Source organism: Phodopus roborovskii, unplaced genomic scaffold (genome assembly GCF_943737965.1).
Source record: "Phodopus roborovskii unplaced genomic scaffold, PHOROB, whole genome shotgun sequence".
In the NCBI taxonomy this organism is placed as follows: domain Eukaryota; kingdom Metazoa; phylum Chordata; class Mammalia; order Rodentia; family Cricetidae; genus Phodopus; species Phodopus roborovskii.
The window spans coordinates 2534138-2558269 of record NW_026126645.1 but is presented as its reverse complement, the minus strand read 5'-3'; the positions used below and the strand labels follow the sequence as shown (position 1 = coordinate 2558269).

Sequence of the window (24132 nt, the reverse complement as noted above, 5' to 3'; positions counted from 1 at the left end):
AAAGAAAGTCACCTTAAAACAAGTAGTGATTATAAGATTGTTACAGACTTAAGTATAAAATATAAAACTATTAACTCCTAAAATTTTAAAAAGAAAAATCAGATGATCTTGAGTACAGTGGTAACCTTAAGTACTGTCCCAAAAGTACAATCCATGCAGGAAAGAATTGGTGAAAGACATCAAGACAAGCCAAAGATTGGGAGAAAATAACTAACATATATTTGATAATAACCAGGAATCATAATCTCAGAACTTGGAAGACAAAGGCAGATGGATTCCTGTGAGTTCAAGGCCAACCTAGTCTAGAAACTGAGTTCCAAGACAGCCAGGGTTACAAAGAATAGACTATTATCCAAAATATACAAATGCTTACCTCAGTAAGAAAAACATGAGTGAAAGACCTGAATAGACATCACAACAAAGGAGATATACAAACTGCAAATAAGCACATGAAAAGATCATGTTGATTTAGAACTGGGACAAAGAGACAGACAGACAACATGCCAACAACTGGGCATGGTGGCTTATGCTAATAATCCCAACACTTGGGAAGGCTAAAGTCAGGAAGACTGAATCTTGAACTTGAGGCCAGCCTGGGATACACAGTGAGACCTTGTCTTAATAAAACAAAGACCCCAACATCACTACATAGCTACTGGAATGAACAAATTATGAATAACATGGAAGATGCAGAGCAACAGGAACTCTCAAGTCCATGCCAATGGTAAAAAATGTATTACCACTTTTGAAGACAGTTTCTTAAAAACTAAAACTAAGCATACTCTAACCACCTAATCCAGCGGGGTTTTAACCCTTTTTTCCCCTCACCCCAGATGACTGAAAAATTATTTTAACATAAAAAACAGGCATGTAAATATCTATAATAACTATATTTATAATTGCCTAAACTTAGAAGCAGGGAGACATCTTCCAGTGAGGATAGGGATAAACTACTTCATCCAGACAATGGAATATTAACTCAGTTCTAAAATGAAACAAGTTATCAAATTTAAAACAGCTCCCAAGGAGCCGGCCACTGGCTCATTCCTTTAATCCCAGCACTCATGAAGCAGAGGCAGGCAGATAGATCTCTGTGAGTTCAAAACCAGCTTGGTCTACAAAGCAAGTTCCAGGACATGCTCCAAAGAAACCATGGGTGTTCAGGCAAGGGGGAAGGCTCACAAAGTCTAACTTCTAACAAAATGACACCTGGAGAAGGCAAAACTATGGGAACATGAAGAGCACAGGGGATATTTGGGGCAGTAAAATACTCTGCATAACGTAATTTATGGATACATGTCATTCTACCTCTCTTTAAATCTATAAAATATACAAGATCAAGAGTGAAGCCTAGACTGATTGTGGTAGCATACACAATTAATCCTAGCACTTGGAGGCAGAGGCAGGTGGATCCCTATGAAGTCTGAGGCCAGCCTGGTCTACATAGTGGGTTTCAGGTCAGTCAGGGCTAAACAGGGAGACCGCGTCACAAAAAAAAAAAAAAAAAAAAAAAAAAAAAAAATTAAAGAAAAAAAGAAGTGAACCTTAATATATCAATGTTGGGTGACAGCAACTATTATGACCTAAATAAAGATCATTGTAAGTGTCATGGTTTTTAGAAAGACCACTGAAGATAACAGCGGGGCTAGGAAGACTAAATAGGAAGCATTATGGTAATCCAGGCAAAGACCACTGTGGCTGGCAATAAAAGCACTGAGAAATAGAATTGGTCATGTGAAAGTAGAACCCATGCTTCTGTTCCTGAACTGCATATGATGTATGAGACAAAGCGTAAAATTAGGCCAAGGTTGCTGGCCTGAATTTGCAGGATAATCAGTGCAGTTGATTGCAAATGGAACAGTATGAAAAAGATCAGTTTAAAACATTTGTTGAGGTACTTAGTTGTCATTCAAAGACAATAGAGACCACAAATACACACGCATGAAGAGGTCAGGGGAGAGATGGTCTCAATATAAATCTGTGAGTCAATATAAAAGCAATGACATCTCCAAGGAATTGAGTGAACACAGATAAAACTAAATCAAATGTCTGAACCCAAATATTTTATTGGTTGAGATAAAGAACAGCAAAGGGACAAAGTATTTATGAGGCAAATAGGAAACCAAAAGTATACACAGTGTGTTGTATTATGGAAGCCTCTCAAAGTGTAAGAAAAAAGCAATGATGAGCTGTGAGGTAAGACTAACCAAGATGGAACTATCAAGACAATTACATAACAACTATCACCACTGGGGCTGAGGAGTCATCTCAATGCTAAGGCATTTTCTCCAGCCTATGTAAAGCCTGGGGTTCTACCTCCAGCACCACATGGGCAGGTGGTAGGGGTTTGGCACTAAGTAACTGGAATGCTGTTGGAAACAGTGACAGAATCACTAAGGATTTAAGTCATTGGAAAATTAAGACTCAAAGCTAGGGGAAAGGAGGGAAGAACTCAGTCTTAGCTATAAGAGAAAGTCCAGCATCTAAAGTAAAACGAACTCTCAACAATCCAACAACACTTGCAGGTGAGGCTTGAAATACCAATGCCTTTTGGAGACTTAGGGCCACTGATTGCACTACATTCCTACAGCCAGTAGATGGAGCCTGTGCAACACACAGCAACAAAGGAGAAATCACTACCACCAAGGCCAGCTCTCTCCCTCTCATCCATCACTCTGCACCCTTCTCTTGGTATAGCTCTTTCCTCTTGTCTAGACATTTTTAGACTCTCTCATCTTTCCCTAGCCTACATGCTTCCATATACTCCAAAACTGGAGGGGGAGGGTAGACCTTCCTTTGGCCATTTGCTTAGTGGCACAGCAAAAGTCTTACCTATTTATACATAATAGGGGATTAGGGACTCAACTAATTTCATACAGTCTGATACAAAAGACAAAAGATAAAAGGTTAAAAAGATTATATTAGCATAAGTTACTGGAAGACACCATGTGTCTACAAAGTGCTTTAAAGCAGTGTGTCATTGTAAATATGCTTGTATAATATAAAGAGATGAACTTTAAATAATATACCTTATATTTCAACAATGAAATAATATATTTTATATCTCAATAATGCTTTCTTGTTTTATTTTGTATTTTGTTGGAGGGTTTTGTTTGTTAGTTTTTCAAGACAGGGTTTTTCTGTGTTGCCCTGGCTGTCCTGGAACTTGCCTTATAGATCAGATGGGCCTTGAACACAGAGAGATTCCACTGCCTCTCTGTGCTAGGATTGCAGGTGCCACCACACCAGGTTCAACAATGCTATTTTTAAAACACAGTTGGACATGGTACCATTCATGTAGTTCCAGCTACTCACAGAACTATAAAGCAAGAGGATCCTTTGAACTAAGCAGCTCAAGACTAGCCTAGGAAGCATAGTGAAGACCCCATACAAAAACAACAAACAAACAAAAAAAAAAAAAAAAACCTATCCTCAACTAACACTCTCAACACATTCCCTTTTCACTAGTTTATAATGCATTTCTCATGGAACAAATCTGTTATGTAACAGGAAACAGGTCTGTAGGTTCAATGAGCAGCCTCCTCACACTCCTGCTACCTTGACTTCCATGATGGATGATGGCACCTTCAAAGTGTAAGCCAGACCAATTATCTCTCCCTTAACATTTTTGTCAGGATATTTTATCATGGAAACAGGAAAAGTAACCAAATTTTATCACACTGTATGAACTTCTGTTTACTCAGTCTATCTCTCCCTATATCTTTCTTATTTGTATTCTTAATTCTCAGTACCCAGCAGGGAGCCTGGTACACAATAAATGCTTAAACTTGGTGAGTCTGAGTGGCTGAATGATTCAATGGCTAGCCAGACACTGGCTATTAACAGAAAACATTAACTAATGCCAAGGAACTGTTCATGGATTATAAAGGAGGAAATAGCTGGCAAGAGTGGATCCACATGGAACAGAGTATCAGGTCCTGGGGTAATGTTCTAAAAGATCACACCCAAGCTCTGTGCCACTTGCTTAGTGTCCCAGCACCATACTTACCCTTCTAATCTGTGGGTCTGTTCCTTGGAAACAGGGCCAAACTGCTGAAACCATTCCTTACAGTGTGCACAAATATCACTACTGGGCCAGGTAAGAACATAAAATATTTCTGGATCTTCCTCCACTCCTTAGAATAGGGTTTTAAAACCTCCAATAAACACTTCTTTTTCTTTTCTTTTTGGTTTTGGTTTTTGGGACAGGGTTTCTCTGTGTAGCCCTGGTTGTCCTGGAACTCACTCTGTAGACCAGGCTGTCCTTAAACTCACAGGAATCCGTCTGCCTCTGCCTCAGGAATGCTGGGATTAAAGGCATGCATCACCATGCAGCTAAATACACATTTCTTATCTGGAGGGGGTTGGGGGTGGGGCTGCTATTTCCAGCGGAGAAGAGGGTAGATTCTTCTCTTTCTAATGTTTGCCTGTTCCCTGGGGAGAATTTAGTTATTTACTAAATATTTATGAAACACTTGATATACCCAGTCTTTTGTGAAGTGCTAAAATACATTAAAAGTTTCCCCTTATCTTTAAGAAGTCAGATCTAGTCAAAAGTAAAACAATGGTTTAAAAATAAAGCCTTCTCTATCAGGCATAATGGTACTGGCCTGTGATCCCAGCATGCAGGAAGATCAAGGGCTCATAGTGAGCTCAACATGAAGAAACAAAGGAAGGAAAGAGGGGAGAGAGGAAGCAAAGCAGCAGTAGCTTTTCCTTGATCATCTTATGACCCACCATCCCTATCTTCTTACACTGTTTTTCTTCTTCAGCACACTTGACTAACCAGACGTACACCCTGGGGATCAGAAGTAGCAACTAACTATACCTGAGAGCGGCACCTGGGACAGAACTTGTTCATGCTAAACCTTGGGGGTGGGGGGAGTCACAGAAAAATAAAGGGAAGGATGACTTGATGGGAGATGTCATTCTGTATATGTTTCTCATACTGGTTAATGAATAAAGCACTGTTGGCCAATAGGAAAGTTAGGTAGGCGGGACGAGGAGATGAGGAAGAAAGGGAAAGTAGGAGAGGAGGCAGGATGGAGAGCCTGGAGAGAAGAGAACCGCCATTCCTCTGCTCTCGGTAAGACCACGTGGAAATACACAGAAATGGGTTAATAATTAAGGCAGAGCTAGCCCATAATAAGAAACAAGTAACCAGGCCAACAGAATTGTAGTCTCTGTATTATTTGGGGCTGGCACGGCGGCGGGACAAGACCAGGCGGCGGGAGGAAAAACCGTACACCTTACAATGACTAGTCCCACTTATTTGCATTTTGTTTCAACCAAGTGTCATCCTAAAGCCCACGTAGTCCTGGAACTTAGCATGTAGCCCACATTAGCCTCAAATTTATAATGTTCCATGTATTGGAGTCACTCACAGGCATGCACCACCCAGTCAGTACCATCTCTCTCTTTTTAAGATTTCTTTATTTTTTTTATGTACATTGGGGTTTTGCCTGAATGAGGATGCCAGATGCCCTGGAACTGGAGTACTGTCATGTGGGTGCTGGGAACTGAACCCAGGTCCTTTGGAAGAGCATTCAGTGCTCTTAACTACTGAGCCATCTCTAAAGACCAGTCCCATTTCTTAAAGTCAATGTCTCCCACATCATTATCTACCTCAGTTCCAATTAATATTAAAATTATCTTTCATTTAGTAGCTCATTTCTGCCAAACATTTAAAAACAATAACAAACAAACTAAGGCCTCTTGTATCTCAGGCTGGCCTTGAACTTTCTATGTAACCAAGAATGATCTAGAACTTCTTATCTGTCTGCCGCCAATTCCCAAGTACAAGAACAGGTATGTGCCATCACACCTCATTTATGTAGTGCTGATGGTACTAACAAGTACTCTACCAGCTAAGCTACATACTCAGCCCCTTAAACCTACTTCTAAGTAGCCCCATCTAGAAACTGACTTCTTCCTGTCCTGGCAGGAAAGTCTGAAATAGAACATAATAAATCGTGCCCTCCCCCTTCTCCCAACATAGTTGCTGTGATTCATTTCCTGTTCCCAATAGTCATTTAATACAGGGGTCGGCAAATGTCTTTGCAGTTTGACACATAACTACAGACTCAGGTTGGAAGGGTTGGAAATACTTTACGTTTTGTGGGACCAAAGGTGTCTGACCCAACAACTCTATTTTGTGGTGTGAAGCAGTCATGTCAGATATAAGAGAATAAACATAGCCATATTTCAACTAAATTTTATTTATAAAATCGGGCAAAGGGGCCTGAAGCCCAGAGTTTAGCATCTCCTGATCCACAGGAAAATCAAAGTGGTGTTTTTTTAAACGGTCTTCTCTGGACCACTCCTAGTAACCAGTCTTAAAGCCTTATGCCTTCTAACAAGTGTCTTGCTACCACTTCCTGAGTGTATCTATTTCATTATTTGATTTCAGTGGTTTTTATTCCCCCAGAATCATAAATTCATGCATTTTAGACTCGCAAACCTCAGAGTTAACACCCAAGTAGCATTTAGAAGTTCTTCAAATGGAAAGAATTCAATGCATCATCCAACTCTTGTCTAAGTACTTCTAATGACAAGGACATATACTTTCCCACCAGACAATTAATTCCATTTCTTAATAGCTCTAAGACACGACTTTTCAGCCTCGAATGTTTAGCCACATTATGTGTAAACCTAATATTGTCTGACTCTCCCACCAGCATGTAAGATCCACAAGGTAAAGAACCTATTTATATGTCATCTAATACCTCATGAAGAGTTCCTCTTTGTCCTTATGTCTTTTTCATGAGTGGGTTGACAAGAGAAATATTACTGAGATAGGTTACTCCAGACCTTTCTCTATCCCTATCATGCCAGCAATGACCAAGACCACTTGGTCCCTTAACTCACTCCTGCTCGTGTTCTGACCCCTCAATCCTAGTTCGTTGGCGTTCTCCATAGCCTTCATGAGTACAGCCAATAAAGACTGGCTCAACAAACCCAGAGAGAGCAAAAAGGAATTGGCTGTTAGTCCAAGTTTCTTTAATCTGTTTGTTTTGGTGTGCTTCTTAAAGGTAAATCAGCTACCATCTCAACTGAGAAAGTAACTTTCTCAAAAGAGTAATGTGATATGATGAAAAAGACCTAGTTTGAAAACTTAACTCTATCATTTGCTGCCTGTGTGAACTTGGAGAAGTTATTTGGCCTCTCAACTCACTTTCTTACATTAACCTCACAGAATGGGTATTTTTTGTTTGTTTAAGATTTATTTTTATTTTATGTGCATGTATGTGTAAGGATGCCCTGGAATGGGAGTTATAGACAGTTGTGAGCTGTCATGTAGGTGTGGGAATTAAACCCAGGTCCTCTGAAAGACCAGCCAGTACTCTTAACCACTGAGACATCTCTCCAGCCCCCTAGAATAGGTGTTAAGGAAGAAAGATTTTAGCTTCAAAAGTAGACTAAACCCTATCAAGTTGGTAGGCTTAATTCAAAGAGAAAACATGTAAAATGCTTAGTCTCTGATGTATAGTTCATACAAGGCATCAACCAACACTGTTCTCCCTTCACTTGCTGGGGTGGAAAATTGTAAAGGCCAAAAACCACCCAATTCTATTGGCTTGCCAGATATCACTATATAATATACTTACCATTTAGGTAGTGGGAATTTCTGTGGTGACTTCTCGTTGCCCTCCCCACTGCCTAATGTCTTGGAAACAGTCACTATCCTTCACTGGTAGCTGCCTCTTGACCTAGAGAGGATATAAAAGAGATATATAAAGCATAAGTCACAACATGGCTGAACTGACTCGAAGACCTTCATATACAGTCCAGCATCAGAAAAGAGGCAAAGTAAGAGCTATATCGATACTTGGCTGTGAAGGAAGCTACCTATATCTCTGAAGAGGAACTAGGCTCCATGCCACTTCCCCTTCTATCAGATCATATGATTCCCAATCCAGATTGTCTTAAATTAATAATGTTTCCTAATATTCTAAATATTTATGACATCTTGTAGCCAGGAAGCACCTCAGAAATCATCTAAATGACAGAGTTTGGAAAAGGTGAGTCATATAATGACTTAGGGGTAAAGCTGGAATTACACTAGAAATAAAATGTTTTGGAGGACAAATAGAAAACTAACTAAATCCTAGGCAGTATTTTTCTATATGTGATAATGTCACCTACTGATAGATAATCTAAATCTCAAGAAGTCAAGTGATTTGTCCGAAGTCTTATAGCTTACTCAATAAATACAGTGAAGACCAACTCAAGCTTATCTGGGAGTGGGGAAACAGCAAGCCACTTCACAACACTAACTCTCATTTTATTGATTGTATTGGCTCTGAACCATCCAATTAGAGCTAAAAGTGGAGTTAATACAAATCACTCCCTATCTTCCTAAAAGAAAGCTGAAGAGCCAATCAATCTGAAACCAGAGATTAGAGAAAAGTTATGGGAGGTAGAGAACTTGGGTCAAATCTTCCTATCTATCCTGGTCTTGAAGAATGAAGGTGGTTTATAGGTCAGTGCTAACCTAAGCTTTTGAACATATTTATGCATAGCACAAAACCAACTAACTGCCTCTATTCTCTTAGACATCTAGTACAGAATTAAAGTTCTGTTTAATAACTTAAAAGATGACAGTAAAAGGAATACCTGGAAGCTTTAAAACAACAAAACAAAACAAAACAAAACAAAACAAAAAAAAAACAAAAACAAAAAAACCTGAAGAGTGGGCTAAGGGGTGTAGCTCAAGGTAGAATACTTGCCTAGCACGCATGAAGCTCAGTTTTGAATCTCAGCATCATCTTGGCCCAGAGAGGCAAGAGGGCATCAGAACTGTGCTAAAATTAAAAATATCAACTGAAAATACTCTTGCACCTAAATATATGATATAACCCCAAATTATGTAAAGAATTAGGAAAATGAAACCTAGTAATTAAAAGGCAATCAAGAGAATGCAACACAAAGATGGATTCATGATGAAATTACCAAAGACAGAAAATACAAATTTAATGAAGTAAAAGAAATGCTCAAAACTAAAGAAAAATGGTAAATTTTGAGAGAGAAATTAGATGTTCTTTAAAAAGGGGGAACTTAAGAACAGAAATATAGTATCTAACTTTTTAAAATTCACTCAACAGATAAAAGCAGAATGGAGAACTGGGGAGGTGGTTCAGTGGGTAAAGTCGTTACACAAACACTAGGGTCTGAGTTCATTGTTATCTTTGGTATCTTATCAATCTCCAGCACCTATATGCAAAACCCTGGTGTGGTGATATACATCTGTTACCCCAGGTTGCTGCTAGTAAGTCAACCTCTGAATCAGAGTTCCAGTTCAGTGAGATACACTATCTCAAAAACAAGGTATAGAAGATACTTGAAATAACCTCTGCCTTATACACATACAAACATGCACACATGTACTTCTTCTGCATAAACACTCATACCAATGAACATATACACTATACATGGGGGAAAACAATTTAAAAAATTAATCACCAGGCAAGGGTGGCTCACACCTTTAATCCCAGTACTTGGAAGGCAGGTAAGTAGATCGCTATGAGTTGAGGCCAGCCTGGTCTACAGAGATAATTCCAGGACAGTCAAGGCTATACAAAGAAACCCTCGAAACCACCACCACCCTCCAAAAAAGTAAATAAATCTAACCCCCCCCCCAAAAAAAAACCAGAACAGAACAGAGAAAACAGTGGGAGTTGGTAAGAACCACAAAGCAGAATTCAAAATCTGAAGTAAGTCTATGTTATCTGTGGCTTCCAGAAAAGCCACCACCATCAGACTCTTCACCAGAATGTACAAATTATTTTCTGTTGTGAGAAAAACTGATAATGGAATACTCAATGACTTGAGATCACAAACTATCACCCAAAATTTTATTGGACCAGGTCACCTTCATCTAGTCATTAACCTCTGGGAGTTAGTTACCCAGATAAAGGCAAAGTAGAAAGTATGAAGGTGGAAAATAAAAGGGCAGGAAAAACTTAAAACAATGTCCAAAGTAGCTCCATGGAACACTGGGAAACATGGGCAGTTGAGTTTGATCCCCTGTAATTGCTAACGCAGCAGACACAACTGTTAGCAAATAAAGCTGAGACACTTGAATGTGTATTGTCTACACCAAAAAGCCAATACACAATAGGACAGGTAAGCCTAAGGCCTCTTGTTGTCACATGCTTGGTGAGAATCACTCCAGAGTCACTAAAGCTAGTGAAGCAGCCAACCTGAGTTTAGATTAATTGTAAGAATTATTTTTTCTTGTGTTTGGTGTATATATGTATGTGCATGGGTTTATGTGCTTATGCAAATGTGGTATAAAAGCTGGTGAAGCAGCTAACTTCACACATTGAAGTCACTGCATGCTGGAGCTCAGGACATCTTTAGGCATGCATGGAAGAACAAATCCTAAATTGCAGAAGGCATACCAAAGACAGTCCTGTTCCAAAGTTCAAAACTCACAGACCCAGGTAGCTGATGAGCAGTTACTGCATTCATTTGTTTAGTCATTCAAATAGCAACTAATTTCCTATAGTTCATGGAGCTCTGAGGTCTGTACCCAGGACGAACAGTGAATAGAAACAGACTGAAACAAAACAACAAAAAAGAATCTTAACGTATATAAATCATATGCACTATGACTGGATAAAAATTACTGCTGGGTAGTGGTGGCACGTGCCAGCATTCAGGAGGCAGAGGCAGGTGGATCTTTCTGAGTTCCAGGACAGTCAGGGCTACACAGAGAAACCCTGTCTCAAGGGGCGGGGGGGGGGGGAGAGAGGAAGGAAGGAAGAAGAAAAAGAAAGAAAAACATGTCACTTCAGGTACCTAACAGGTATCCCCTAATGTGACTGTTCCAAGTGTTCCAAGTGGAAGGATAAAGAACAAGGAGGAAGCAGCCTGGCCTATAATCCCAACACTTCTGAGGCTAATGCAGGAAAAATGTTACAGAGTTCAAAGCTAGCCTAAACTACATAATAAGTTCTAAACCAGCTCTGGGCTACAGAATGAGATCTTACACAACCCTCACATTCCAAAAGAAGAAGCATAGACAAAGCTGCACAGGTGTGTATGGAGCCACACCACACACACACATGCAAACTTTGGAGGAGAAACATCAGTTTGCATCTGTATCTGAAGAGTTACAGGAAGTCCCTTAAGTATTAAATAAAGGTAAGACATATATGCTCTGAAAAGATCACTTTGACTTCAATATGGATGATGAGAGGAAGGGTGATTCTAAGAGAGATGGTTCATGAGCTTCCATGTGAGAGCTGGAAATTGAACTCTTTGCTCTGGAATTGACGAGTGCTGAGCCACCTCTTCAGGCTCTGGTAACCATTTGTTATAAGCACTTTGTATCAGTCAATTCAATCCTTACAACCACTCTATGTGACAGACACTATTATCACACACACACACACACACACACACACACACACACCTATCCTCAAACTTACTCTGTAAACCAGGCTGACCTCAAACTCACAATGATCCTCCTGCCTCTGCCCCTGGGATTAAAGGTGTGTACCATCATCACCCATCAATTATCACTCATAAAAGAGAAAAAGGTTAAGTAACTGTACCCACCAGTTCTTCTTGTTGCTTCCCTCATAACCAGTACCTGGTAGACGTTTAATCTACTTGCCCTCCAAAACCTCAAACCTCTCTAGGTCTACACAAAAGCAGCTAGATGCCAGAGAACCACTGGAACCATGCACCAGTGTCATTTTAAATGTATCACCACAAACTTCCAACACAAATCTCCATACTGCCAGCAACTATGCCATGCTTACCTAGTAAGCTGATTTTTATTACTCAAAATCACTTTCATACCTTTGCTGTCTCTCAATAAACCTCCAATGCCATCAGCTGATAACACTGTCACCAAGAAGCAATACCCAGACCCTTATTTTCCTGCCCCCAAATCTAATATACCATTCTGTTCCCCCTAGTTACAACGGATCCAGTCCCCTTTCTTGTTTGTATATACATTACCCTCACACTCTTCTCACACCATTACTTTCCTCACAGCAACCATCAGCATACAACATGCATTAGAAGGAGTGACCTGCACAACCCAACACTGGTCTTGTCAATAGAACCAAAGGATGTGAGAATTAGCATTTAATCTGTGCGACAAATTGGCAATTGCTCCAACATCCAAATCCATGACTAGTGGATTCATCTCAAACAGGGTCCAGCCAAAAGGATGCTAATGAACTCACCAAGGGCACATGGAGTGAGCATGTACCCAGCATGCATGACACCATGTGGTGGTCTCTGGCAAACTAGAAAAAAAATAAATAAATTTGTCTCAATTCACAAATAATTTGAGAAGTCATGCTCTTAGAACAGAAAAATAATGTAATACAGGACAGCTAAAGAGTCTCACTAAAATCTCATTAAAATGAGATTCTAGGGACAGTAAAGATCGATTAGCAGTTAAAAACACTTGTTCTTGCAGAGGACCTGGGTTTGCTTCCCAACACCCACATGGAGGCCATAATCCCAGTTCCAGGGATCCTAACCCTCTTCTAACTTCCAACTGCCAAAGTTAACACACATACAAAATACAAGCTAAACAGTCATATTAAAAAAAAAAAAACAATAAAATGAGATTCTAATAATAGGCTCTCATGTTGATCCAGAGACCATATTTCGGAAATAATATTCTAGAATTTCCTATTTAGGGGAAAAAAAAACAAAAATCAAGAAACTCTCCTTTGATCTCTACCTAAATGTCTGACAATGAACTCAACAAATTCAAATACATACTTTCATTGTGTTCATAAACCTACTCCCCTTCAATGTGCCCTTCACCTCACCCAACTGTACAGGTGAAGCACCTAGACTCATGCTGGACTTTTCTTTGCCTCAAAAAAAATGTCAAACCAGCAGGTCCTGTCGATCCTCTTCCCAATTTTCTTGGTTCTGTCCCTCTGTTCCCCATATTCCTTACTGCACTGTAATACAAGGTGCTGGACTTTATCGTACCTACTATAATAGTGTCATTAAGCTCTCTGCTTCCAGTTATCCCCATATAAACTACTCTCCAACCAATTACATTTCCAAAATTTTAATCAGATCAAAATTGTATCATGTCAAGCAGATAAAAAAACAAAAAACAAAAAAACAAAAACCAACAACTTTCCATTTCACTTAATCTCTAGTCTTCAGCCACAGCCTAAGGGAGTGTATGCACTCTAGCTCTAACCTCTTTTTTGTTTTTGTTTGGTTTTTCAAGTCTGGGATTCTCTGTATTACTTTGGAGACTGTCCTGGAACTAGCTCTGTAGACCAGGCTGGCCTCAAACTCACTTGCCTCTGCCTCTGCCTCTGCCTCTGCCTCTGCCTCTGCCTCTGCCTCTGCCTCTGCCTCTGCCTCTGCCTCTGCCTCCGCCTCCTGAGTGCTGGCTCTAACCTATCTTTCCGATCTCATTTGTCAGCCTCCCTCTTCACATCACGTTTCACGTACATTCTGTATTTTATTTCTACCTAGAGCCTTTGCACTAACTGTTCCCTCTCCTCCTTGGACAGCTGGCTCCATTTAGTCATTCAAAAGTTAATATAAATTTTACAACCTAGGTAAAGTTTGGATCAACCAAAATAAAATTGTTCTCACTCTCTAATATATTCCCATGCTTTGTAAATGTCCATCTTAGCACTTAACCATACCTGCTGTTTTGTTTTTTTATTCCTCTCTCCCTTCTATAAATAACTTCTACTTTTGTCTAGCTCATCACTCTATCCCCAGTGCCTAGAACAATGTCTGGTAGGTAACAGATGGGTCTATATCCCAGAGGAGCGGTATGGGTTGGAGACACTGAGGTATGACTCATATCCATAAAGCCAATGGGGGTGGACTGAGAGGGAGAATGTCTAGTATGTGAAGATAGGAGGGCCTGGGAGGATAAACATTTAATAGCCACAGAAAGGAGGAAGCGCCTGTAAAAACATCAGAGAAGTGGGAGGAAGATTAGGACACTGGAGTCAAAAGAAGAGTCCTTCTAGAAGGAAGGAGTGGTAGCAGTTCACTAGGCCAAGAAAACAAAGGACAAAATGTCTGTAATGTTCAGCTTGGTAGAAGATACTGGTGACCTCAGTAAGAAATGTAGGCAGACTGGACCAAGTGAAGAGGCAGTGAATAGAGACAGCTTTGTAAAAGTATTTACCTGTGTAACAGTAAAGATGACAAAAGAAGGGAAAGCTGAGGAGAGGCTTTTATTTGGTTTTGTTTAAAACCAAGGGGGAACTCTGGCACTATACCACTAGTCATAGTTATGAAAACTCCAAGTCTTAACAGATACTAGTCACCTAAAGGTTTCAAATTGTGTTTACTCACTATTTAGAATGTGACTTTCTTCGGATTAATTCTTAAGTGGTTAAAAAAAAAAATGTAGAAGTTTTTTGCTTACACAAACATCTTTCTTATTACAATGCAAGACTTAAAACAACAACAAAAGGGTGCTATTAGGAGTGAGCTAGAATATATACTATAGGGTATAAGTAAAAAGTTTTTTTCTTTTTCCCATTTTAATGTGAAGATATTTCTTAGGGTCACTATTTCTACTCCCAGCAACACTGTCTTTTGCTTTATAACCTCTAAAGAACAGCCCTTGTCTCTATTCCACACTTTCACCCTATTTGCTCCCCAGGCAACACACCACAGTGGAAAGAGCACACAGTCAAAAGTCAGAAGAACTAGGTCCCAACTTTAATTCACCAACATTGATGATTAAACTTTACTACCTCTAGTTTTTCAATTTATATAGAAATCATATCTAAATTTCATAAAACTGCTGTGAGGACTGGAAAAAAAAAAAAAAACAAACATACCGCCAAGCCACATACACCAAAAATGGTTTTCTTTACATACGAAATGTCATATCTTAGGTCAGACATAAACTTCTTTTTTAGTAGTATGTTCACATGCACAACTGTACTTCTGTCTGTCTGTCGCTTGCTCTCTTTCTCTCTCTCTCTCTCTCTCACACACACACACACTATTTAAAATTTGCTTAAAAACCCACTGGGTACAAAGGACTTCATTAAGTAGTAAAATGGGCTGGGCAGTGGTGTCACATACCTTTAATCCTAGAACTTGGGAGGCAGAGGCAGGCGGATCTCTGTAAGTTCAAGGACAGCCTGGTCTACAAAGTCATTTCCTGGACAGCCAGAGCTTTCACACAGAGAAACCCTGTTTCAAAAAAAAAAAAAAAAAAAAACAAAAACAAAAACAAAAAAAACAAAAACAAAAACAAAAGTAGTAAAATGGGGGCTGGCTAAGTAGTGTAGGCCTGTAATTCCAGCTACTTGGGATGCTGAGGCAGGAGTACTATTACAAGTTCAAATCCTGAATGGGATAAAAAATGAGACAAAGCCCAGCCTGGCCCACTTGGTGAGACTCTGTTGCAAAAACTAAAGCCTGAAGAGAATGGTTCAGTTGGTTAACAGCTTGTCATGTAAGCATGAGGACCTGAATTCAAGCCTCAGCACTCACATAAGCCAATATAACCCAGACCATGAAGAGACAGGTAACACACATAAATAAATGTAATTGAGGCCAAGCATAGTGACTGCACACCTCTAATCCCAGCACTTGGGAGAGACAGGCAGGAGGATCTCTGAGTTTGAAGCCCACATGGTCTACATAGTGAGTTCCAGGACAGCCAAGAAAATATAGACTCTGTCTCAAAACAACAACAAAAAGGTAATTTTAAAAAATTGTTAACAGGAAATGAGTCATACCTTCCTTTCTTTTTTCTTAGACTGAAGAATCAACCTTTAAAAATGACTAGGAGTCATTTTTTTATTTTTATTTTGGGAAAGGAAGTAACCAAGAGTAACCCCAGACTCTTAAACAGATATACATGCTAGGCAAGTGGTATATCACTGAGCTTCATCCCCAGGTCTTGAACATACTAAATGAGAAGACTCAGTTAAGTCAAACTGATGAAAAGACAAATGGAACTTAGTTTAGTAACTAGTTCTCACACTATTCATTGGGGTATATTATTGGGATAATCTTTTTGTACACTTTGTGAAGCTGTGTCTCTGTTTAAACTCACCTGTCTAAGACACATTCTGATTGGTTTAATAAAGAGCTGAATGGCCAATAGCTAGGCAGGAGAGGATAGGTAGGACTTCCAGGGAGAGATAGGAACTCTGAAAAATAATTTGTGATGCAAGAGATTTCACCAGCCAGACTAGGAGGAAGTATGACATACCATAATGAAAAAAAAACAGCTGGGAATAATCCTAAGATAAGGCCAAGTATTCATAATAAAAAGTCTCTATGTCATTATTATACAACAGGCGGTCCAAAGAAAGGCCTGTTACAATATATTGCCAAAATATGCTATTGCCATTTCTCAAGTATCCATACAATAGTCATACCTGATCCATTGTCTCTCATCCCCACTGAAAATATGGTACTCATCAAGCATAGTCAAATATGTCTGTAGTCACAGCTACTCAGGAGGCCAAGGCAGAAGGAGCACCACGATCACAGGAATTCAAGACTAATTTGGCTGGAGAGCAGGAATGCACAAGCAACTAAGAGCATATACTGTTTTTGCAGGGGACTCAAGTTGAATTTCCAACCCTCATATCAGGCAGCTCACAACAACATGTAACTCCAGCTCCATAGGATCTGAGAGGCCTCCAAGGACACATGTGTACGTGTACACCCACACCCATATATCCAGAACCAGATGCCCTCTTTTGACCTCTGTGGATACCAGGCACACATACAGTACATAGACAAACATGCAGGCAAACCACTCATACACATAACTATATAAACAAATCTTTTAAAATAAGTATCAGGAAAGTATCATCAGCTCTAGATGAAAATACCTAGTACATTGTAAAGACTGAACTGAGCCCCTATTCTAATTAACTATAAAGATACTTTGAGGTATCAAAGAAATCTGATTATGAATTAAGTTTTTGCTACTATAACTAAAATTAATAACAGTACCAAATTACATTAAGAAAATACCCATATTTGCAGATGGATATGGAAAAACAGATGACATTGACATGAGATCTGAGATTTGTTTTGAATTTCCTCAAAAAGAGAAAAAGAATGTGTGAAATAAACATGACAAAAACCTTTAAAACTAATTATCTAGATATATGTATACGTAGATTCACTACTGGGGGGGAGGGGGGATGTTTGTTTTTTGACACAGGATTTCTCTGTGTATCCCTGGTTGGCCTCAAACTCCAAGATCCACCTGCCTCTGCCTCCTGGGTGCTAGGATTAAAGGAGTGCACCACTACCCAGCAAAGTTCTTCATAATTTGTGAGAGAGGGAGAGAGAGAGAGAACCTACTACAACCACAAAAACATTTAGCACATCTACCAAAGTAGAATAGCCTGCCAATTCTATTCCTTTGTATATAAAACCAAGAGAAATGAGGACAAACATCCTCCAGGACATACACTAGAACAAAATTGTTCTTGGCCACTTTCTCACATAGCCAAAATGGGTATCCCAAGTGTCCATTAACAGTAAAACCAATAACTATGGCATACCCACCAATTCAATATCCAATAGGACATTGAGGAACAGTGAGCCAGAATTAAAAGAATACATACTGTCTGACTCTATATAAAATCAAATAGACAAAGCAGCCAGGACTACTTAAGTACATCTATAAACTGCCCCCCAAGCAACAGAGGGAGTTTAAGGTTAATCTAGGCAACTTAGTGACCCTGTCTCAAAATAAGTAAAAAGTAACACAAGGGCTTGAGGATATCCTCAGTGATACAGTGCTACACTAGCATGCTCAAAGCCATAGGCTTAATCCTAGTACTGTAACAACAAAGACAAAGCTAGTTAACAAGAAAATGCAAAAGCCAATTTGGGGCACACAGCTACAAATATACCAAGACCCTGTTTCAAACAAAACAAAGCCAGACATGGTGATGCACACCTGTAATCCCATCACTTAGCTGTAACTGATATTTTTTTGGGGGGCACTATTTAAGTCCTCGTCCCCTTTTAGGGTTCTGACCAAATTATTTAGTTTCTCAGGTTCTATCCCAATAGTGGTCCACAAATTGGAAATGTCCCCTAGCAATCTTTAAAAGTCATTAAGGGTCTACAATTGATCTCTCCCAATCTTACCTTTTATGATCTAATTTTTTTGCAGACCTATTTTATATCCTAAGTAATCAATAGAATCTGTTTTTTTTTTTTTTTTTTTTAAAGAAGCAATTTAATCCCTAATGAGGCAAAACTGGCTTTTTTTGAACATTTTTAAAAAAGTATCTACCTTTAAATCAGCTATTATCCATATAATGGTAAATTATGGATTGTGGAAACTGTACATGAATAATTTCCAACAGTTTTTGCAAAAAATATTGGCACAGAATGGGGCTATTTAACATTCCCTGTGGAAGAACTTTTCATTGATATCTCTTAGCTGGCTGAACATTATTATAAGTAGGTACCATGAAGGCAAATTTTTTTCCTATCTTTTTCTTGTAGAGGTATAGTTAAGAAATATCTTTTAAGTCAATAACTGTAATAGGCCATTCTTTAGGTAACAGAGAAAGCAAAGGCATTCCAGGCTATAAAGAGGCCATCAGCTGAATTACTTTATGGCTTTCAGGTCTGTTGCCATTCTTTATTTTCTAAATTTCTTTTTAATAACAAATATAGGAGAATTTCAAAGACTGGTAGATTTTCTAATGTGTCCAGCATTTAGCTGCTCCTGATCCAGCTGTTCTAAAGCCTATAGATTCTCTGATGTCATTGTCCAACCCAGACAGGTTTGTCAGTTAACCATTTTAAGGGTAGGGCTGATGGTCCCTCTGAGTTTGGCAGCTGTTGTGCCCTGTTTTTATACAGTCTGAATTGTTGGTGACTGTTTGTTTGTTTTGTTTTGTTTTTGAGACAGGGTTTTGATGGGAGATGCCATTATGTATATATGTTTCTCATACTGGTTAATGAATAAAGCACTGTTGGCCAATAGGACTAGGAGACAAGGAGGAAAGAGGAAGTAATGAGAGTCAAGATGGAGAGACTGGGGAGATGAGATGCCTGCCCCACTCCCCAGTAAGGAGACCACGTGAAAATACATAGATCAACAGAAATGGGTTAATAATTAAGACAGAGCTAGCCGATAAGAAACTAGTACCTGGCCAACAGCATTATATCAAATACAAGTCTTGGTGTGTTAATTGGGGCTGGCGTGGTGGCGGGACAAGACCAGCGGCGGGCGGAAAAACCCTACTCCTTACAGGGTTTCTCTGTGTAGCTTTGGAGCCTGTCCTGAAACTCACACTATAGACCAGGCTGGCCTGAAACTCACAGAGATCTGCCTGCCTCTGCCTCTCAAGTGCTGGGATTAAAGGCATATGGTAACGACACCGGGCCTAGCAACTGTTTTTTATAGTGCCTTATTATATTCTTTCCAGAAACATGAGTTGGTTTAAGGTCCATTTCTGAGACTGGAGGAATGTTAATTATGGGTATTCTACTGCTGCAACAGATCACAATCCCATTAATTTACTGCTACATTAGCCACATATGGCCTAAGCCTTCCTTTCTGTCCTTTTGGATCTATGCATTCAACCCTTCTCGTGCTTTGTTTTATTTGCTATAGAGTTCCAATCCCTAGGAACTGAACATCTACCTCCTGAAGAGGCCAATTTGGATGCCATGATTCTGGAGAAATAATAGTCATATCCACACCTATGTATGTCTAATAATCCCTCAATTACAATGTTATTTATTTGTACTCTTTGGTCTTTGGTCATTTATAAAAATGTGTCAAAATATACATTTGTGGTTCTTCCAGGAATTTTTGATTCATCCTCCAAAATCATCCTCCAAAGTCATATGGCACTATATTATTTCTGATTAAGTTTTGTATAGTTACAATTTCGAGGACATTGTCCTCATGTGGCACATCTGTTTAAAGATTTTTTTTTTAATTTTAAAATGTAAAGCTTTAGTCTTTAAGCTATATAGGCTATTAAGAATTAAAGGTTAATAGTCACCCATGTTTCTTATAATTATGTTCTCTTATTTCTTATAATTAAATTAGGTTCTCTAGATGCACAGAAAAATGTACTCCACATAGATAGGCAATCTTCAAACACTTCAGAGACCTACAAAATATGGCGTTTAAATGTTTCAATAATTTAGAATTCTGTTGCTATGATACACAACTGTTCCTGGCAACACTGATCTACTCCCGAGAGAATGATGAATACCAAAGACACTCCATATGGAACTTGTTTTCTTCTTGACAAAACTGGCCTATCAGGCAAAGAACTGACTTTGCCTCAACTGGTGATAGTAAGCATATTATCTAATCTGGACAAGCTCAATACAAGGAAAAGTGACTACTGAACCTTGCCAAGACAAGGCAGGACAGTCTTTCAAAATGGTCTGTCAGGTATTCCAAGCCTATGGCCAAAGCTGGTTGTCCCAGTGTTGCAGAGAGACTTTGGATGACTGTCCAGGTAGCCAGCTGTTTCTGTCATTTCGTGCATCTTTTGGAAGTCACTTGCTTGCACTTCCTGCTTACTCCAGTAATGTTATTTTCCTTCTCAGTCTTTGATGGGATTTAAGATGAGATAGGCACAGTTACTATCCTCTCATGTCTTAGCTAAGGTACAAGACTTAGACCCTTCAGGATACGACAGCTATCAGAATAATCTCTGTTATTTGCCAAGTACCTATAGCCTGTTAGTATGTATTTCTTGCTTGATGATGTTCTTGGTTGTAGTTCCATTTTGTTATCACCCTTTCTTTCTCCTGGACATTACCTGATAATTGTTCTTATTTGTATTTGGTTTAGAATCTTCTTAATTAGACAAAAGAGGAAAGTGTTGTGGGAATTCATTCCACCAACAGCCTTGGGGCAGCCAACTCTAGGACATGGTCTTGTCTGTTACATGACAACTGATAAGCTGGAGGGGAAGCTCGCTAGCTCACTTGTTCTCTTGCTCAGGCTAGCACTTGGCATGGTGGAGAGGCAGCATGGGATCAGCAGAGGCATCTGCTTGCTCTGGATCTGTGAGTTTGACTTTTCATTGCATCCCTTAATTAATTATTATACTTTTGTGGGTTCTCACTTTGCTAAAGTTTAAAGTATAGGTCAGCTTGGCTACAAGAGACCGCCTCAAAAAAACATAAAAATGATCAATTAATTAATGGTTAAGCTTTTACTTAGGGAGTCAGTAATGACAAGGAAGAAGTATGAGGGAAGAAACATTCTGGAGTTGGAAATATTCTGTGTTTTTTTAATCTGCTATATATTTTAATAAGTCATTTTTACTTGACTATATATAAAAATCTATTGAGTAATTTGGGTATATTGCTATAATCTAGTCATGAAAAAATATGAAATAAAATCAAAATCTTAGTCTTTAGTATTTTTTTAAGTCATGTAAGCAATTCTAATGTATAGTTAATACTAGGAAACTTCATGTCAGTAAACTCAATCTCATAATTCTCTGGTCTTCCTTGCAATATAACTGTGAGACAAAGCAGTAAGAACAGAAGATGAAAAGATCAGAGGGCAAAGTAAGAAGGGAAGACTTATTTGAAAAAGGAAAAGATCCATGGTAAAGAGGAAAAACAAAGGTCAGTTCTGATGGAACTAGGAACACAACTAACAGCAGCAGTAGGTGAGGCTAATCCCATCTTAGTTTAGATTTGTAACTAACACTGGCTGTGACACTTAGGCAAACTGCTCCACTTCTCCCAGGATTTCTTACAGGGGAAGGGGAAGGGGAAGGGAAGGGAAGGGAAGGGAAAAGGAAAGGGAAGGAAAAAAGGAAAAGAAAGGGAAGGAAAGAGAAGAGAAGGGAAGGGAAGGGAAGGGAAGGAAAGGAAAGGAAAGGAAAGGAAAGGAAAGGAAAGGAAAGGAAAGGAAAGGAAAGGAAAAAGTCAAGAGAGGTAGTTAATGAGGAATCCAGTAGGAACCAGCTCTGACAGATCCCTAGATTTACTAGCACAGCACTTATTCAGTACTGTAATCATCAAATTGTTTATCTCCTGGACCAAACCCTACTTTTATTCTCTGAACAACAAACCTCTTAGCTATTCAAGAAATTGGGGGAAAAGAATTACTCCAGCCAAGAATTCAAAACTTTTCAACATACCAAGACCCCACTTCAGAAAACAAAAGAAATAATATACCTCCTATTGCCCAGTGCTCTTACACTGTATTTCATGGTTCAGATTCCAACTTCATAGTCACACTTACACATTCTCAGCCCTCAAAACAATCCTCTCAGATTCCAAGATTATCAAATCCATTTTATGTAAGAGGAAACTGAGGTCCTACTTTTAAATAATTTGCTAACTTGTGGCAAACTAATCACAACTAAGGAAGGGCTTTCAGTGTAGCTCTTCAGGGCCAGAAGAGAGAGAAATGTATCACTGCCTCCATTCCCTCTGGCCTCCCCAAACAAAACAGAGTAGCCTGTGACTGCTAGCTTTTCTTGCCCCCATGACAATCAGTTTTATGGGCTATTTTATTATAGTTTTGTTTAGTTGTTTTTATTTCTTTTGGTGATGATAGACATTTAATGAAGAACTATGTACATGCTAGGCAAGTGTTCTGCCACTGAATCATAATCCCAGTCTTCCTTTTTACTATGTTTTAAGGAGAAAAATGAGACCAGTCCAGGATAAAAATCTCCAAGACTTCAAACAGCCATACTCATAAACTTCTATTATGTATAAAGCTAAAGAAATTAGGGCAAGACATGTTCCAGCAGGAAGGTATACTCCCACCAGTCCTAGTGAGGCAAGTCAAATTGTTTAGAGGGCATTTGTTTTACTTATGACTATTGTTTTCTCTGCACCACTCTAAATTCTTCAAAGAGTTGAAGTGACAGCCTCATGAATCTATCTACATTCCCTTCTGTGCAATGACCATGAAGCACCCAAATCAAAACTAAGCCACAAACATTATTTTTCTGACTTAGTAATTTATGAATGTCTTTCCCAAATTTTAAAATTAAAATTGTTTACTTAGCCAGACATTCTTCAATGAATAATACAAGAAATGCTAAGAACAAATATCAAGAATACTAACACTTGCAGTTGGCATACATTTAAGTAGCATTCAATGGCAGTGTGCTACATGAATGATAACTGAAAACTTAAAATCCATTTAAAAAAAAAAAAAACACACTTGTGGGGAGTAAAATGTCTAGGACAAGAACCAAGAGAGTTGGCAAGTGTATCAAGCAAACTAGGATCTAAAACAGTTTTACCAAAACATGCCTAGTAGGCACAGGTTTTAAGTACCATATACAGCACCTATAGCAATCAGCTATAGCCCAGGTGAACACACTGGGGCAGGTCAGCATCTAAACCAGCAACAGCTCACCCTGACACTCCTTAACAATGTCCTGCAGCCCAGCCACAGGATTGCAGGAGTTAAGCCCAACAGTACTAAAATTTAGGAGGAAATGAGCATGCCACCTGACACTTTTCTGGCATATAAGCCGATTAGTTTGAGTTACAAACATGACTGCAAGGTTCCAGTATGATGATGAAACTACTCTTTCTACAAACTAAAAATAACTACTTTATCAAAACAGGAGCATTCCCCAGGTATTTCTGCCCTGTCAGCAACCCAAAATTCTATTTTCCCAAACAATTCATCTGATTTATATATAGTCTTACTGGATCCAAGAATCCACAATTCCCCTACATTCCCATTCCTCATCCTAATGCTGCCCTGTGAACAGAACAACAGTCCTAAACTCCTTCCTACCTCATGCACTTTAAGTTTCTATTCCAATAAACAACTATGTACCAAGTTGTACCAACTATGTACTGAGCAGCAACTGGAAGAAGTGCTGAACTGCAGCAATCCAAAATGAAACACAAAGAAAAAATGAAAGACAAGACAGGACATGATTGGAAGTCAGCTAAATGCTTTTTATTCAGACAGGAATGGAAAACACTCCACCCACCTAGAAGAATACAAAGCAAAAGGAAATAGTGTCCAGCACAGAGCTAGACTGTGCTGTATAACCTTAGAACAGTCATCAAGCTTGTTCTAGAGACAGATGGACCAAGTTATCTCTGAATGCTACCCTGAATTGAAGTGACTTTTGCACTGAAAATAAACTACCATAGTTAAAGCCAAACAAGTTAAGTTTGATT

General features: G+C 39.0%; 1 protein-coding gene across 3 annotated transcripts in view; it reads right to left on the bottom strand.

Moving 5' to 3' along the window:
• Luzp1 (leucine zipper protein 1) overlaps positions 1–24132 on the bottom strand; it is a 71189-nt gene that overhangs the window by 11783 nt on the left and 35274 nt on the right. For 2 of the 3 annotated variants that reach the window (XM_051173689.1, XM_051173691.1), the window contains exon 2: positions 7608–7709. The exons of the other annotated variant lie outside the window; for it this stretch is intronic. The gene's annotated coding sequence lies outside the window, so the exon portion shown is untranslated. The remainder of the gene's footprint in view (positions 1–7607; positions 7710–24132) is intronic. 3 annotated transcript variants of the gene reach the window in all.